The 18,941-nt window shown below is 35.0% G+C and overlaps 1 pseudogene; it reads right to left on the reverse strand.

Moving 5' to 3' along the window:
- The window catches only part of LOC120304777, a 127,984-nt pseudogene extending 110,752 nt beyond the window's left edge, over positions 1-17,232 (reverse strand).
- Positions 17,233-18,941: the final 1,709 nt, after the last annotated feature.

The following is an 18,941-nucleotide window of genomic DNA, read 5'->3' on the forward strand; positions in this document are numbered from 1 at the left end:
AAGCATGTATAAATTGTACATCCCTGGGAGAACAAGAAAAGAAATACTAATAAGACAATCATCAGAGATTCTAGAACCTATGTCCCCATTCCTATAGGGTCACAATTCACTATTTGGTTGCCTAGAGAATTCTACTGGGATGGCACCCCCATAAATAATAAAAGCCAGTATTGATATCCTATTCACAGTTAACAAGTAATAAAAGAGAATAAAAATTATAGATATTAAAACATCCAGAACCTGAATGAATTTGCTTGTCAGAAGGTCGCAAAAAGGTAATCACATGACTTTGGGACACAGCAATGGTCATAAATATGAACTAGTTACCAAGCATCTGAATTTTGATCACATGTTCATGGGGATCATGCTGCAAGGGTCGTAATTGTGAAAAACAGTCATAAATCACTTTTTTTCAGTGCCACTAAATGAACTGTTGTAAGTCGAGGATTTCTTGTATTTCAGATCCTTGTAGAGAGCTTAAGCTTGCAATGATACTCATTTGAACTGCCTGGATGTCCTGTTTTCTCTGGTGCTTGACAAGCAATCTACAAAGGCCAGACAGGGACAGCCAAAGGGCCAGCTGTGGCCCAGGGATCATAAAATGCCTAAGTCTGATGTAAATGAATGCTCTCTTAACATTCTGAATGAATCCTTTATAAAATAAATATCCAGAAGATATCCTTCTGCCCTAAATTAAAGAGCCCTATCACATTATTAGGGAAAACTGCTTTTCAAATATCCAGTGTCCATCATGTGACAAGAAGGAATAATGCCTTCTCTGTTCTGATACTTTGATTCTACAATAACTATTCCATGCACAAGCTGGTGTGTGAATATTAATGACCCTTTGGTGCAGGCACAATTATTTGTTCATTTATTTGTTTGCTTGCTTGCTTTTCTTGAGATAATATGTTCATTTACACTGTTTTTTCAGATTTATTATAAACTATTATTAACTTGATATTGTATGATGATTCTGTAAATCATCCTGTTATCTGCAAAGATGAGTGGATATAAATTCATAAACACACATACACACTTACACAAACATGCACTAGGCCAAACACAAAAACATGAACCAAGCAAATCTGTCAGTTGACTGATGTAGGTAATAGAAAGATTAATGTCATCAGCATAAAGCTTTCAAGCATCCTATATAAATAATACATTATAGCAAAATCTTTGGAATAAAATTGTTTTCCACTGTTCAAAAATAATTTTTAATTTGAAATGCTGAACATATATAATTAATTCCCAAAATCAGGGCTGAGTGGAGATTGAATATTTGATCATGTTACCCAGCCCTTTTCTATCCACATGAAAGATATGTCAGTTCTCCAGTTCATTGCCTTAGAAAAATAAAACCCTTTCAAACAAAAAGCATTTACAGCTTTATGTTGAATTTGTTTATTTTTATAAATTCCTCAACTGAGAGGTAAATCACAACCTGAAAATATTTTAGTCACAAATTGCATTTATCTCTTTTTTATTTCAGAGTTGCTTGATTGCAGCAGCTTATAAACCTTGTTAGGTAAGTAAATAAAGAAAAAGTAAAAATTAGAGCAGTTTATAAGCTCTGTAAGGAAGTACAGACATAAATTCAAGATTTCTTCTTTAGATTTTAAATTTACAACTCTCTTCATTTTTCTTAATCAGACTTTTAAACTGTGCGCTATGATCAGGCAGCATACAAATTAAACTGATTAATCTGTAGTTAAATTAACCTTACATTACATACTGTATGTTTTAAAATAAATCAGTACAGTTTGTTATCATGATTCTCTTTAGTTGAGTCTTTGACCCAGACAGTGGCTAAACAGGAATATATCTGACTTTGCCCTGAATTTTTAGAAGGTATGGGCTTTACATTCATCTCTCAGAAATCCTTTTGTGATTATTTCTAGTTATTTGTAGTTATTTCTCATTATAAGATTTATTAAGATACTCAGGAGTTCCCATATTTGACACAATGTTAGAAAATCACATGCTTCCAAGTCCACAATACATTTCAAGGTCATTGTTGCCCTAATATCAACATATGAGATAACACTTTCTCTGATTGATTGGTTGGTTGGTTGCAGACATTCCATTACCCAACCGGTAGTATCATCAGTGCAAATAAGGGTGAGGTTTACTGCCTGTTTATAAATAATAATTTCCTTTACTAATTTTGGTGGGGGTGTAATATCCTCCTTAGTAGTTCCCTGATTAGAATATTGTTTTGCTGGTGCTGATTCCTGCTTATCTGAATGTTGGTTTTTGGAAGGGTTGGGTTCAGTCTTTTTGTTTTGTCCCTAGGTTTTTGTCTCTTTTGAATGGTGGGTAAAAGAGGTTATTTCTATGTGTTTATTGATGGTTAATTTGCCTGAAGATAGGCTTCCAAGAATTCCCTTGCATTTTTGAATATGGCTTGGTTTAAGATGCTAATATTTTCCCAGTTGAAACTGGGTTGAGTCTACTTATGTGCTATGAGATCAAGGTTCTCTTAAATAGATACCTCCCTAATTCAAATGAGAATGAGAATGGCAGGCGGCACAGCATAATCAGACTTGCAAGTTTCTGTAATTATAGCCACTCTCAATAAAAGTACTCTTAGCCTTCCTGTGGAGTTTATTCTTGGTCTGGTTTTTCTAGTGAGACTGAAACAGCATCCTTATCTTATTCTCGGTTTTAATGCTGAACCAATTACAGCAGTGGTTCTCAACCTTTTTAATGCCACAACCCCCCAACTGGTCGTAAGTCAGGGACTACTCAACTGGTCGTAAGTCGAGGACTACTCAACTGATGCAGCACCGTTTGCAGAATGGGAATTTTGGTGGGCTCAGCAGGGCAGAGACAGCCTGGACAATTCCTATTGGCTTTTGAAAACCAATAGAATTAGACTCTATTCAAAAGAGTCTATTCTATTGGCTTTCAAAAGCCAATAGAATAAAAGGGAATAGCACAGCTAAGGAAAAGGGGAAAAAAATGGTGGACTGTGTTGTTTGGCGACCCCTGTGAAATGGTCGTTCGACCCCAAATGGGGTCCCGACCCACAGGTTGAGAACCACTGAATTACAGTATTAAGCATTCATTCATTCTCATTCATGCTTTATTTTTATTAGACATCATTCTTATTGCTTTTATAATCTAATCTTCAATTCCATACAGATCAACTGTTCCACACTGCAACATTTCCCCTCCTACATTGTCTGTGTCTGCAGCCTGTTTCCTTTCAAAATTTCATAGCTTTTAAAACTTCTTTTTCATCCGTTTACAGTAGGCGTTTTAATTCCACTTTTCATTGTATCAATATAATTCCATAGAGGTCTCAGTGATACTTCTTTCAGCATTATCTCACTTCAGTTTCATCCCAAACCATTTCATCATTGTCACTTTTAGTATCATTCGTTTCGCTGGAGGTTCCTTGTTTAGCCCTTTTTTCTAAATACATATTATATACTATCCATTTTTCTGTCTTTTTTTTCTGCAGCAGTCATTCTCTTGTATTCATTTTCTCTCATCCACAAATTCTACCGACCATCCTATTTCATATTTCACATTAGTATAACTTACTACACTTCAGTGACACTTTGTAACATAATTCTTTTCACTCTGTTCCAAATAGCCTCAATATCACCTTTCCTTATGGCCCCTTTTCATTCATTTTATTGAAAAACCCATCTATCTTCTAATAATTTTCCATATAAGACTTTTATTTTCTCTTCTTGCAGTCATTTACTTTAACTCTTCCTTTTTTCATTATTTTTCTTTTTCCAATGTCATTTATTTTCTAAAGATCCATCTTTAGCCCTATCCAAAAATTATCTTTGCCAAATTCAGAGCCTTTCATCCACCCTGTGTCATTCACCGATTCTCTAAATCTTTCATCATATACTATCAAATAAATCATGGTTTTAGAATTTATGTTTATCCTTTTGCCATGTGTACAAATGACTTGCTTGAAGTACATATTCACAAAATGCAGGCATTTTTCTAAGCAGATGCCCACCAAACAGTCATTTGCATTTACTTTTGCCCTCCAAAATGTCAATCATTTGTATCGTAATGTTTCACATTTTCACTCTTTCATGTCAAAGAACAATCTTTTTTCCCAGACTGCATTCATCCAGAATCACGGTTCACTATAGCATAATATGCAACTATTAACAAGATACGAATCCCCATTTTTCTGTGTTCAGGTAGAGGACAAGCATATTTATTTAATTAATTAATCAAATTGTTTGGTTGTCTAGCTCTTCAAGTGAAAGCCCTGAGGGACAGGAGGAAGAACAGCTATCTGGGTCAGATAAAAGGGCCTAACTTTGGGGCAAGAATGTAATGTGAATAAACATCTCAGACAAGGTCTCCTTAGTTCACATGAAGATTGAGGGGGGATGGAGGAAGCATATCAAACTTCCAAATTTTTGTTAATCTAGCTTTACAACAAAAGTAATAGTGACATACATGGCTTTGGTTTCCTGATCATGATCTACCTTGAAATGCTGACAGCACCTGCAACAGCCTAGGTGACCTTGTTGTAGCCCTTGCATTCTTAATGAAACCTACATCTTCACATCTCTGCATAGATTCATCCATTCCATTGAGCACAATCAGACCATCTTCATTCAGGCTTATCAGATCCTTTATCTTAGTTTTATAGATTCATACTATATCAACATGGAGGGGAAAATGTTCCTTATGTCTGACATTAATGCTGCAAAGCGAAAGAAAAAAGAAGGAATGTTTCTTGGGAGCAGATTAGGCATGACTTATTGTTGATATTTTAAAATATACATCTCCTCCTAAAGAACATTAAAATTGCAATTCAAGATATGTTAACCAAGAACAATAGCTCACAAGAGACAGTGTCTAAACAGAAATGGTTTTCAGGCAGAAATAAGCACAATTAAAAAGCTAAGTGATTATTAAAATTAATGCTCATATTGCTGTAAGGGTGATAGCAATTGGATCATCACTGCACTGGGACTTAATGGAATTCATGGATATTCATGAAAAGAGAGATGTTGGCTTCCAGACTCAGACAAATGTGTATGCACACCTAATAGAAGCTTCTACCCCATAGTTCTTACAAATAGGTATCATTCAGATCTATTTACATTCAAATCCATCTACCAGGGATAGAAACTAAAATATCTCTATCCTGTAACCTGTGTAATGATGTTGAACCTTCCATACTTTCATTTTAAATATAAATGCACAGAATAGGCATTTCATGTATTTCCTAGTTCCTTTCTAAGGAAAATTATGTAAGGCTTTCTTTACATAATAATTTCATTTTGTGTAGAACTGGAGCCTATAAAAGCTAACATAGGTTAAAATAAAACAATTCATGTACTTCTCATTTAACGAAAAATACTAACAGAAAAAAATTCAAAGAGGCAAAATGCAATTTGAAAATGTCAAGATAGAAATTATTTTCTATAACTATAGGGTTGCCTAAGAGGAAATGGATACAATTCACTCTACATCCATTGGCTAATTATTGTAATGATGTTAACTTGACAGAATATCATAAGATCTGACTCATGTTTGTTAAAAGGCTTTTATGTGTTCTTGAGATGTTAGCCAGTGCTAATGTGGAAGCACCATTAACCATACACAAAGTTCCCAGCTTTATCTTTGAGAGCATTAGGAGTGAAGAAAAAAATCTTTATTAATGCAACCAAAAAGAATTAGAGCTAATGGAATGGATTTGCCTCCTATTCTTTGAATAGCTGAAGAGACATATAGCCACTACCTAAGCATTCTATACAGACTGATGATTTGCAGCTCTTAAGCCCTATAGTACTACACTCAAGGAGACAGACACAAATAATGAGATTCTTGACCTTTAATATGGCAGAATTGAACAAAAATGGGCCATTTGCAAACCCCAAAGCCTGCAAATGCCCTCCAAATGTGTTGCCAACTATAATTTTAATGGGAAAGAATGATAAAATGACCACATGTACAGGGAGTAATTGTACTACTTGTACTTAATCAATGTAATGCAATTTTAATTATACTGATTCAGACAATTAAATTAGGTGAAATTTCATTTTTGTTCTTCTTCCATCTACTTTTCCAGGTGTAATTTCCCTACTTCCATTCAAATATCAAGTGCCATTTTCAGACCGAAACATTCAGTATACAGCTCTCTGCATTAGTAATATTGCTTATGAAACCTTGAAAGTATTCTTCTCTTAAGGTAGGTGTGGAAAAGAAACTTGTTCCATTTAAATTTATTACAAATGTATTAATTTTACATTGTTCAAACAACATGTGAACTTAGTCCTATCTACTCTTTGACACATTTGCAGCTGTCTAAATTGTATGTCCAATTTCTTTATAAAAGACAGTCTACAAATTTATACTATGTATATATCTACGTGTGTGTGTGTGTGTGTGTGTGTGTGTGTGTGTATACATACACACATATACAGATTAAGTTATGACCTCCTATCCCAGTTCTGCTATACTGCCTTGGCACATATATACATATGCACATAACAGTAATGTAGAAAATTGCTAGAGAGAAGGCAATGATAAACAATTTCTATTCTTTACCAAGAAAACTACGTGGGTAGAAAATATAGACTAACTGTGGTGCCACTTAATGAGTCCCACAGAGCAACATAACACTGTGGAAAATTTATGATCTTGCAGAATCATGATATGGCTACTCTAGTTCTTGAGATTTTTAGTTCATGATGCTGCCATATAAGAAAAGATAATCTGGAGCTGCAAAAATAAAAATATAGTGGGATCATTGAACATGAATTGAACAACACAATGAAAGATGAAATGAGGTGAGTACACATTGACATTTTAGGCATCACTAAAATGAGATGGATCAGGACTGGACATTTTCAAGTTATCACATTGTTCAAGTTATCACATTGTCTTATTCTAAGACTGAGGTATGTTATCCCAAATTGGGTTTCCTAGACTTAAGTCATACCAATGCCATGCTGGAGGATTCTGGAGAATTCACGGAGATGGTCCACAGTCTTAAAGTTGTCAACGTTGAAGACCCTTTGAGAGACGGTAGTGGGGAGAAAGAGAGTGGGAGAAAGTAATATCACCTGCAATCAAATAAAGAGCTTGTGTTGCTTTGCTTGCTGAATAAAAAGAGGAAAAAATGTTATGATTGGAATGGTTGTTTTTGGTATCTCTAAGTATTTTTTTTTGGAACGGACTTTTTCTATTTAATTAATTTTTTTTTTCTTCTCCCTTCTTTTTATGGTAATGACCCTTTTTTGAAGGACTTTTTTCTGTTTAATTTCTTGCAATTTTTAAGAAGGAGTAAAGCTTTTTTTTAATTCTTTTTCTCTTCCTTTTTTTTCCCCCTTTTTTCTTTTTATTATAATGACCTTCTTTGGAGGGAGTTATGATTTTTGAAGGAATTTTTATAATTTTTTAAGAAGGGCTAAAGGTTTTTCTTTAAGATGGCTCCAAAGCGTCCAGGGATTTCTACAGCTTCTAAATCAACAGTTTCACCCTCTTCTGGGGGTCAGCTAATAACTATGAAGGATTTGCAAAACATGATGGGAGATGTTATAATTCAAATTAGGGCAGAAATGAAAAAGATTTTAGAGGAAAATAATAAGATCTTGAGACAAGATTTTGTTTTGGCTTTAGAAGGAGTTGCTTCTGTTCTTGAAAAGGTGAACTCCCATGTGGAAGAGGTAGCTGAAAAAGTGGACATAATGGAGGGGAAAATTGAAAGTATGGAAAAAGAAATGGAAAATGAGATTCTTATGCTTCAATATGGACAAATGGAATATGCCTTAAGAATCAGAGGCCTGGAAGAGTCTTTGCAAGGAGATTTGAAAGAGATGGTTGCAAAGGACTTTGCATTGATTTTGAATAAAGAAAAAGAGGGAATACTTAGTGAAATTGAAAAATTATTTAGGGTTAACTCTGTGGTGGCAGCACAGAAGAATCTGCCAAGAGATGTGGTAATTTACTTTGGTAAAAGATCTTTACGCAATGAAATTGTGCAAGCCTATTATAAGAAGAGATTTCAAATTGCTTCACAAGATGTCATAATTTTTAAGGAGATCCCATCTAAAATTTTAAGAAGAAGAAAGGAGTTTGCTTTTCTAGCAAATGAACTTAAAAAGAGAAAAATTCTATTCAGATGGGATGTTCCGACTGGAATGGTGGTGAACTACCTGGGGACATGTCATAGACTTAATACTGTTTCTCAAGCAAAAGATTTTTATACTTCGGTCCTGGGGGTATGTGCATCGCCATCTATTAGGTCTCAACAAGTCCAGATTGAGGAGCAGAAGACAACTTGTGTAGCACATAATTCCAAAGAAAAGCAGCAACAGAAGAAGGTTAAGGAAGTTTCATATTCAGTGGTCTCTGAATCTCTGGGAGATGTTGGACCTACAAAGTCTTTGGAGCAATCTTCAAGGGTGGAATTGCTGCCTGAAATGGAAATTGGGAAATCTCAGTTTGAGGGGTATCAACAAGAGAGGAACGGGCAGAGGATAACTTGTATAACTTACAATTGTAAAGATCAACACAAGGAGGAATTTAAGGAATCCTTACCTGTATTGGCTTCGGAAGTTAGACCTACAAAGTCTTTGGAGCAATCTTCAGAAATGGAAATTGGGAAATTTCAGCTTGAGGGGCACCGACAAGAGAGGAACGGGCAGAGGATAACTTGTACAACTTATAATTGTGAAGATCAACACAAGGAGGAATTCACTGAGGAAGTTTTACAGGTATCGGTCCTTGAGACTGGTGCAACATATAAATGTAAAGAAAAAGTAACATATAAATGTAAAGAGAAAGACCAACAGAAGAAGGAGGTTGAGGAAGTTTCACAGGTACTGATTCCTGAGCTTGGGGGTCAACCAGGACTTACAAACTCTTTGGAGCGATCTTCAAGGGCAGAATTCCACGCATTCTTTTCGATGCTTGCGGGCAAGAGAGACTGATATGGATTGTGCTTATAGTAGATGCAACTGGCTATCAGACAGAAGATTATGGATATTGAATGAAAATTTTAGATAAGAAGTTTGTGTTTATAGTGGATGTAACTGGTTATTGGACAGAAAATTATGGACATTGAATGAGAACTTTAGACAAGAAGTTTACTATTGAGATTGTCGGAGAAGTAAAACTTATATCGTTTTTGGAAAATGTCTTATGTAATGTCTAAACATGTGTTTTGGGATAATAATATATTTCAGCTTTAAGTTTTAAACCTTTAATGATAATATTGTTTAAACTTGTGTTTTGAAGGGATTATAATTTGTTTATTTCAGTGAGGGGATTCTAATAAATTTGTGTTTCGAAGGGAGTATAACTTGTTTAAGTTTCAAGTAATGCTTAAATTTGGTTTTTAAATATTATTATTAATATTTCTAAGAGAAAATAATTTGTTTAATTAAATGTCTAGATTTGTTTAGGAAAGAAAGTAATGTTTAAATCTGTGTTTTTGGAGGAAGTCTATATAGAATGATGATTGTATTTAGACTTGTTTAGGATTTAAAAGTGTTTCAAGTTTTTAAATATTATTATTAATATTTTTAAGAGAAAATAATTTGCTTAGATTTGTTTAGGATTTTTAAGTTTTTTTTTTTTGGATAGGTGAGAAGATTATGAAGATTGAAGGAAATATGTATTTATTTTAAGTTTTCTAAGAGTATTTAGTTTTAATGGTATAACAAAGGTTTATATGTTTATTTTTTTGTATTAGGATAAAGAAAGAGGGAGAAATTAGATTTTATATTATAGGCATAGATATTCAAAGAAAGTAATGTTTAAATTTGCGTTTTTGGAGGGAGTTTATATAGAATGATGATTGTATTTAAATTTGTTTAGGTTTTAAAAGTGTTTTAAGTTTTTTTCTGAATTAAGCCTGTACTTAGCTCTGGGAAGTTCAGGGGAGGGCTTGGGAGGTTGGGGAGGAGGGGGGTGAGGTAGGGTTGGGGGGGGTACGGGAAGGGGATTTGTTTTTGTAAAAATTTAAAAATTTTCAATAAAAAAAAAAAAGAGGAAAAAATGTAAATCTGATGTGTGTCTTAGATCAAAATCTGAAGAGACCATAAAGGCTGATAACACTGTTCCTGCCCAAATGGCAAGAATATTTATTACTTAAAAGTATCCAATTTTTTTTGTCAAAGATCTAATAATTCTGAGAAATACTTGATGGACTAGCCAACTGACCTTTGCCATAGGCATAGATTTGCTCTCAATTTTGATAGAATGCTATCTATTGTCCTGTATGTATGCTTAGAAACATATTCCCATTTCCCCACTCCCTTCAGGAAGATTTCATTAGCTTTCATTAAAATATCTGTTTAGAAGTACTGGCATATTATGCTGTCTTATTTCTGAAACTATAGAAGAGATTTCACTATAATGCACTGGCAAATGAACATTGCCTGAAGAAGAATTGATGTCAAAGTTTTCATTCTGAAAAATAACATGGTTTAATGGTGTAGTTGATACCCTAAGTAAATGAAGTTAAACTACCTTGTATGCAGTTTGAAAAATAAAGGACATGGAATAGTATTATCTTGACAAATATATAATAACATTTTTTTTTAAAAAAAGGGCAGCCAACAAGAATAATGTGAAAGAACAGTCTCAAAAAAGAGGGTAATGTTTTGAAAGGTGAAAGGGAACAAGTCTCTGTGTATATGTGTATGTATATAATGAGTGGGAACTGACAAACATTTTTAAAAAGCAATAAAAGAAGATACAAATAAAGTACCATGAAAGTAATTACATTTTCAATCTGAGAACAAAGATGTTGGGTCAGATTCTGCTTTCAGTTACAATCTGGCATCAGGAAATCAATATGGGTATATTGAGCACTTATAACTGAAGGAGATCTTGGTCTGTGTTCATTTTTGAAAGGCATTTTGTTGACTATCAGCTTGTCAAGCTGGAAGTTTTGCTTTGCATAGCATCACTTCACACCCTCACTTTAATCTTTCCTCTTTTAAAAAAAAATATTCATTTTCAGGATCTAATCACTCCCACAAAAAATGTACTTCTAATTGCTATTGAATGCAGCCATAAATCCTCTGTGAGTTGTTTCAATTATTGTTGTTTCACCAGTGGATGTCTGGTACTAGCCATAGTAACATTGCAAGCATCAGTAGCAAATAATCGTATAATATGTCTCATATGTGTGATGATGTCATGAAGCCTGTGTTGCTTCTCCAACCTCCTCACATATACCCATTATTTCAAGCAGTAGTCATCCTGTCCATCCAAGTAGATGGATGAGATTATTGGCATCCTCTTTCCCTGCACATTACTCTACTTTCCTTTTCTAATTTGGACATTATCTTCCAGCTTTAAGTCACTTCCAGGGCTAGTCCTTGAGGCTTTCTCTCTTCCAAATTCCCCTCAGGTCTTCTCAGAGACCCACCTGTTTCTTTTCAACAGTGGCTTTATTCCTTTATGCCATCTTCCTTCCTCTCCCATGGTATTTTCTGGAAGCTGCTGCTCTCAAAGTGTCAGAACATTTTACTGCACTCTTTATCTTATTGATCAATAGGAACATTAGGAATAGATAACAAAGGTCTCTCTTTGGCCTCCATTGCTCTACTTTCCACCAATGAAAGACTCATTGCTTCCTACTTCTTCTTCCTCCTTCCCCATCCCAATTAGGCACTCTTCTAAAACATAAGTAATTTCCTATCCATTTCTTCTGGTTTAGGACTTTAAGGATTTGTAATTAGATTCTCCTATTGGACTTCGTGTTACTTACAGATACAATATATCTCTGCTAAATACTCATAGCAGTGAACTATTTGAAAAATACCATGTAGTTATCTCAAAAATTTTCTTGAAGATGTTTCCCATTCAGTAGTCAATTCTTCTCTCAATCTGTTCTGCCCTATGCCTTTATAGTCTCCAAGGCTTCCTCTCCTTCACCTATATCTTTACCTATCTCTGCCAAAGAGAAAAATCATTGGGTGGATTCATAAGTGGATAATTTCACTTCTTGCAGGATTCAACTATCCCAATACTTCTATTTAGGAAGCAGTAAATCTTAACCTTGTTCAGGCAAATCTTCCAAGTTGTCATCTCAAGGAATTTCTCCACTTCCATCTAAGCAGGCCAAGGCTGGGTCCTCATGACCTTGTCTTTCTGTTGCCATTATCCCATCATAAGACATTTTAAAGTTGTTCTTAGTTGTACCCGTGTTAATTTTAACCCTAAGCTAAAAGCACCCAACAATTGCATGAGGTAGAGAAATTTGGAGCAGCACTCAATATTCTGTTATTGTATCTTACAACAATAAACTATTTTATTGCAGCATCTTTTTCTTGATTTGGCTATCTTGAAGGGCTGACATATCTGGTCCTTCAGCAGATTCATCCCTTTCTTGCTTGAGGCATCACTATTGGCATTTGTTTTTCCCTCTGTCTGATGACATGCCAGAGAGATAGACAAGATATTCAAAGGAATGGACCAATTACTTGTTTTCCAAACTCAGCACATATAAAATCAGGATAGTGCCAGTTGGCAGTGACTTAGAACAGACACATCAGAATAAATGGAGCTGCAAATTTCATGCTCATATTGAGTTCTGCTAACTCAGGGATGGATAAATAGCATCACACTCAAAACTAGAAAGCACATCCAATGACGATTCTTTTATTGATCCAGTGTGTGTGTGTGTGTGTGTGTGTGTGTGTGTAGAAAGAGAGACTATAAATAGTGTGTGACACTATTTATGGATTTTATTTAGGGCTTTTCTTCTCATAGAACGCCCAGAACAGAGTTCCAGCACCTTTTTTGGATGGAACATTGTATGATAAGCAAGGCAGTTTGTATGACATGTGTGCATTCTGGCATCTTTTTTTTTTTAAAGCACTGATTTTATTTATTATGAATATACATGGATTTAATTACATTAAATGAAAAACTATCTATTATAATCTATTTAAAAGGAAAAACATATAATATATATAAACATTTTGTTATATTTGTATCTTTCTCTCAACTGGCAAAATGTCTGTTGTTGTTGTTGTTGTTATTGTCATTATTAATTGAACTCAGCTAGAACTTGATAACTTGGATTAAAACACTGAAAAAAAGCATGGGAAACACTGAAAAATACAATCATAAAAGCCCAGTCCAACACAATACCACTAAAAAAGAAAAACAAGATCCAAGAAGAAATCACCATGGTTGTACAAAGATCTTTCTGATAAACTGAAAAACAAAAAGAATAAGTACATAGATTATATTCAGAATAAATATGAGACTAAAAAGTATTATCTAGCTTATGAGTAAATTTTAGATTATTATTTATAGTTTAACATGGTTGAATTTATATTATTTTAGTATTATGGTTTAATTATATTATTATTTTTGTTTTTAATTTGTTAACATTTATTTTGAAAAGGAGTTAAAGTATGTTATGGATTTGATTGTTTGTATAGTTGGGTAATGTTAGTTAGATTATGATTGTTTATTTGCAACCCTGTAATCAGCTCTGGGAAGTGGGGGGGGAGGGGGAAGGGATTTGGGATATATATTGTATAAAATCTTTAAAACTTTTAATTAAAAAAAGATAAGTACAAAAAATGGAATGAGGGACACATAATATCAGGCAGAATATCAGCAGATTGTCCGAATCTGCAAAGATGAAAACAAAGGCTCAGAATGAACAAAGACTTGCAACAAAAGTCAAAGATAATAAAAAAGTTTCAACATATAAATAACAAAAAAGTCAAGGAAACAGTTGATCCACTAAAAAGAGAAGATGGCAAGGAAGTAACAGGCAGTAGAAAGAAAGCAGAGCTTCTTAACTCATTCTTTGCATCAGTCTTCACACAAAAAAGAAACTATAGCCCAACCTATCAAAAACATAACTGTAAAAACAGACTAGAAATAAAAATTAAAATAAGCAAGAAAATGGTAAGAGAATACCTGCCTGACCTTGATGAATATAAATCACTGGGACCTGATGGATTACATTCCAGAGTTCTGAAGGAGTTGGCAGACGTTATCTCAGAACTATTGTATCATATTGTATCTCTAAAAAAAATCTTGCAGCACTGGGGAACTACCAGAGGATTGGAAAGGAGCTGATGTAGTTCCCATATTCAAAAAAGGAAAAAAAAAAACAGACCCAGGAAACTACAGACCAATCAGCCTGACATCAATACCTGGGAAGATACTGGAAAAAAATAATCAAAAAACAGATCTGTGAACATCTAGAAACAAATAAAATTATAACTAATAGCCAGCAGGGGTTTGTTAAAAACAGATTATGCCAAACAATCTTATTTCATTCTTTGACAAAGTGACTAAATTATTAGACCAGCAAAATGTTGTGGACATAATATATTTAGACTTCAGCAAGGCATTTAACAAAGTAGACCACAACCTACTTCTTGGTAAGCTAGAAAACTGTAGGATAAACAGCATCACCACCAGATGGATTATAACTGGCTGACAAATTGTACTCAACGAGTAGTCCTTAATGGTACTACATCTACATGGAGGGAAGTACACAATGGGGTACCACAATGTTCTGTCTTAGGCCCAGTACTCTTCAATATCTTCATAAATGATTTAGATGAAGGAATAGAAGGGGAACTCATCAAATTTGCAGATGACATTAAGATGGCAGGAATAGCCAACACCTCAGAAGACAAGCTCAGAATCCAAAAAGATCTTGACAGACTTGAACAATGTCTATACAACAAAATTATATTTAATGTGGAGAAAAGCAAGGTTTTACACTTGGGTAGGAAAAACCAAAGGTACAAGTACAGATTAGGTGAAACCTGGCTCAAAAACAGTAACTATGAGAGGAACCTTGGAGTCCTAGTGGAGGATCACTTGACTATGAGCCAGTAGTGTGTGGCAGCAACCAAAAAAGCTAATACAATCCTTGGTTGTATAAACAGAGGCATAGAATCAAAATCACGTGAAATATTAGTACCGCTTTATAAAGCCTTAGTAAGGCCACATCTGGAATACTGCATCCAATTTCAGTCACCACATTATAAAAAAGATGTTGAGACTTTGTAAAAAATGCAAAGAAAAGCAACTGAGATGACTAGAGACTAAAACATATGAAGAACGGTTGCAGGATTTGGGAATGGCTAGTCTAGAGAAAAGAAGGACTGGGGGGGGGACATGATAACAGTATTCCAATATTTGAGAGACTGCCACAAGGAGGAGGGAGTCAATTTATTTTCCAAAGCTCCACAAGGCAAGATAAGAAACAATGGATGGAAACTAATCCAGGAGAGAAGCAACCTAGAATTAAGGAGAAAAAGGAGAAACAGTGAGGACAATTAACCAGTGGAACAGCTTGCTTCAAATATTGTGGGTGCTTCATCACTTGAGGTTTTTAAGAAGAAACTGGACAGCCACTTGTCTGAAATGATTTAGGGTCTCTTCTTGAGCAGGGGACTGGACTAGAAGACCTCCAAGGTCCCTTCCAACTCTGTTCTGATTCTGATTCTGAAAGACAAGAAAACTAACAACCCAAAAAGTGATGTTGATTGATTATACTTGCCAAGATATCAGGGTGGCAGAGGTCTCTTATAGGACACAAACAGTGGAAGAGGAAAAACACGACTTAAATGACTACATCAAAAAAGCAAAAGAGCCTCTGCTGAAGGAAATGAACAAAGGAAGCCTCTTGAAAACAGCAAGACTGAAAGCAGAATATTGAAAGGAAACAATTGAGCATCAGGTTTCTAACTGGAAAAAGAAGCTTATGCACAGTCAATAACTGAAGGACACTGAAGTAAAGATAGATGCAAAGCTAACATGGAGGTGGTTGAGATCAGGAGTGCTGAAGAAAGAAACTGAAGGCTTCATTTTGGCTGCCCAAGAACAAGCCTTGCAAACTAATTCCATGAAAGCAAAAATTCAATATGTCAGCAACAATAGCAAATGTCGCTTATGCAATGAGAAAGATGAAACAGTGGATCACCTTATCAGTGGCCACAGTAAAATATCACAGACTGATTATCTACAATGTCATGATTAAGTTGCCAAAATTATATATTGGAAACTTTGCTAGAAGTTTGGGTTCGAATGCAGCAAAAATTACTGGGAACACCAAATTGCCAAAGTTCTTGGAAACGAGCAAGTCAAGATCCTGTGGAACTTCCAGATTCAAACATACATACCTCTGGCCCACAACACACCTGACATCACTATTGAGGAAAAGAAAAAAGTCTGGTTCATTGATATTGTAATACCAGGCGATGCACGACTTGATGAGAAACAGCTAGAAAAATATAACAAAATATCATGATTTGCAAACTGAAGCTGAGCGACTATGGAGGAAGAAATCAATGGCTGTACCAATAGTAATAGGAGCCCTTGGAGCAATACCCAAAGGGCTACCCAGATACATGGAAATTTTGAACTTATTAGACCTAAATATCCTGACTTTGCAAAAAACAAAAACCACCCTACTCGGAGCTGCCTATATACTCAGATGCTACCTTAATCGCTCTTAGGTCCTTGTTTAAGACTTGAACTATTAAGTTTTTACCAGTCCCAGACTGTGAATCGAATTGAAGATTAAACCTATAATAATAATAATTCCATAAGCCTTAATGCTTGAACAAAAAAAATGAAATTAATTTAATGTAGAACTAGGCTACCTAGCTTCTTTTTGGAAACCTGCTTTGCTTACCTTCCTGGACAACCATATCTTATACAGTTTATAAATTCCTTTCCTGGTGAGGTACAAATATGGATATACTAAGCATTTAAAGGAAAGCCATCCTTTTAGTCTAAAGGCAGAAGTCAGGAACAACTCGGAAATTCAGGTTGTTTCCAACCTATCCATTTGTGATTATTAGTGATATGCCACTTATGCTTTACTGCCACACAAAAAAGCACCATCAGAACTTCCTGATTTTAAATATGTAGAATTCCTCATATGTAGTGTGTACAAGGTTCAGACCTAGCATAAAATCGATATTTGTCAACTTCTCAGTAATTCTGAAATGCAAAGGATCATGGGCAGGTGGGCATGTTGAAGAAGGGATGGGATAAAACATAAAATGTCCTTGCTTGAGTGTCAAAGAAGTTGGCAGTCTATCACCTTTCCACCACTGCTGTATTCACATCCAATTCTGCTTCACCTACTGCAGAGAGGAAATTCTTGAGATTATGCTGGGTGGATGTGCTTCAGTGGTTTTAAAATGCTTACTTTCATCTGTTGCCACTTCACATGGGTAATCCTCAATGAGAGATTATTTTACTCTCCATTACCTTCATGATGACCTTTGACAGAAGCAGGGCTATTATGAAATCCCTAGTTGAAGCCAGAAATTTTTCAGTACTGAACAATCTTCCCTCCTCACTGCTCTTTCCGCTGGACCTGCTAGTTTATTTGACCTGTAGTCTTTCTCAATCCATAATGACACTGCAGTCAAAATGAAAAAGTGCCTTTTTTTCTCTCACAGGAGGAAAAAAAAAGGGGGGGGGAACAACTGTGGATTCAATTGAAATCACTTTGATAAAAGATAAGAGTGTGATCTAGCCATTTTAGCTCAATTTCAGAGTTCTTTCATGAAGTATATTCATCTGATTAAAATCATTTTGAATTATCACAGTTGAGGCTGATAATCTGTCAGTTTAACAAATCATAAAAGGTCCTGTGTTCTTCAGTGACATTCAGAAGGGTGAAACCTATTCTTTTTCAAAATTTATTTGCCCCTATGTGAGAAAGAGAAAAGAGGGCAATTACAATCTAATTCAACTTTTAGTAGATTCAGCACAAAATGAGTTAACCTGTGTTTAGAGTACCTATTGGTTTAATGTGCATCACTGACCAATTGCTTTAATACATTACTTAACAGAACTAGCCTATTGTCAAAATCTTAGTAATTTCTCAGAAACTTTCATTGTTAATGAAAACAACTTACATTCTTCTGCCTTACTCTAAGAGGGTGCTTGTTTCTTTTAAATAACTTTTAGTAAGATTATTTAAATTGACCATGCAGTTGTGAGATGGCTAGTTGTGTCTGTTTTCCTTTCTTTCTGTTATCCATTTTCATTATTCTACAGTCACCCTGACTGACCCATATCTATGATTCTGAAGTGAGCTCTTTGGAATACATGCTGTCTTTATGAGAGAACAGTGACTTTCTTCCCTGGAAGCCCCAGTACATAGTTGTGGATCATAGCAGGCACAAATGTTAGGCTTAGAGTTAGGACTGTACTAAGACTCTACACGCCAATGTGGGAAAACTTTGCTCCTCCCATTGTAATCTGATTCACAGTTGAATTGAAAGGTCATAACAATGACAATTCATATTCTGCCTCTAAAAGATTTGAGTTATTCATCTTAGCCGTACTTGAAATATACTTTTTCATAGAAAAGTCTAGCACAGTGCCTCTTGGCCTCCCGGCATTCTCATATTCAGGACACAATTATGTGCATATCTGCTTATCTTCAAAGACTATTTCTGAGAGTTTCTGGCATGCAATATATAAAGGCCTCTGAGGACTGATTCACAAATGGATGTATGTGGAAACTTGCCATTCAGTGCTGAACATGTCCATTTATGTTTCTGAATAGTATTACATTTTCTGTGAAACCAAGTAACAAGAAAGCTCTTTCTGTTGTCTCCCACCTTGTATATTAAGAAGGAAACCCTCAAGAGAAGTAATGGGATGTAATAAGGGAAGATTCCCATAAGAGAGTAAAAAAACAAAAACCCTTAACTTGACATGTGAAGAAATTAGCTTGGAGAAAAAGTAATACTACAAGTTTTAAATAAGGATGCACACTGCCTGTGCTAGAAGACTGATTAACTGGTGGGTGTGAGCAGTTCTTTCATCCCAATTTTATATCCTTCCATTCTTTTCTTGTCTGTTCTGAATCAATACAAAGTGTCGAACAGGAATGACAAGCAGATTTTAGGAAAAAGAATTCACAAAAGACAAAAGTTTAATATTTCACAGGTTTGGAAGACACCAGC

This window comes from Crotalus tigris, unplaced genomic scaffold (genome assembly GCF_016545835.1).
Source record: "Crotalus tigris isolate CLP2741 ecotype Arizona unplaced genomic scaffold, ASM1654583v1 scf7180000017658.5313226, whole genome shotgun sequence".
In the NCBI taxonomy this organism is placed as follows: domain Eukaryota; kingdom Metazoa; phylum Chordata; class Lepidosauria; order Squamata; family Viperidae; genus Crotalus; species Crotalus tigris.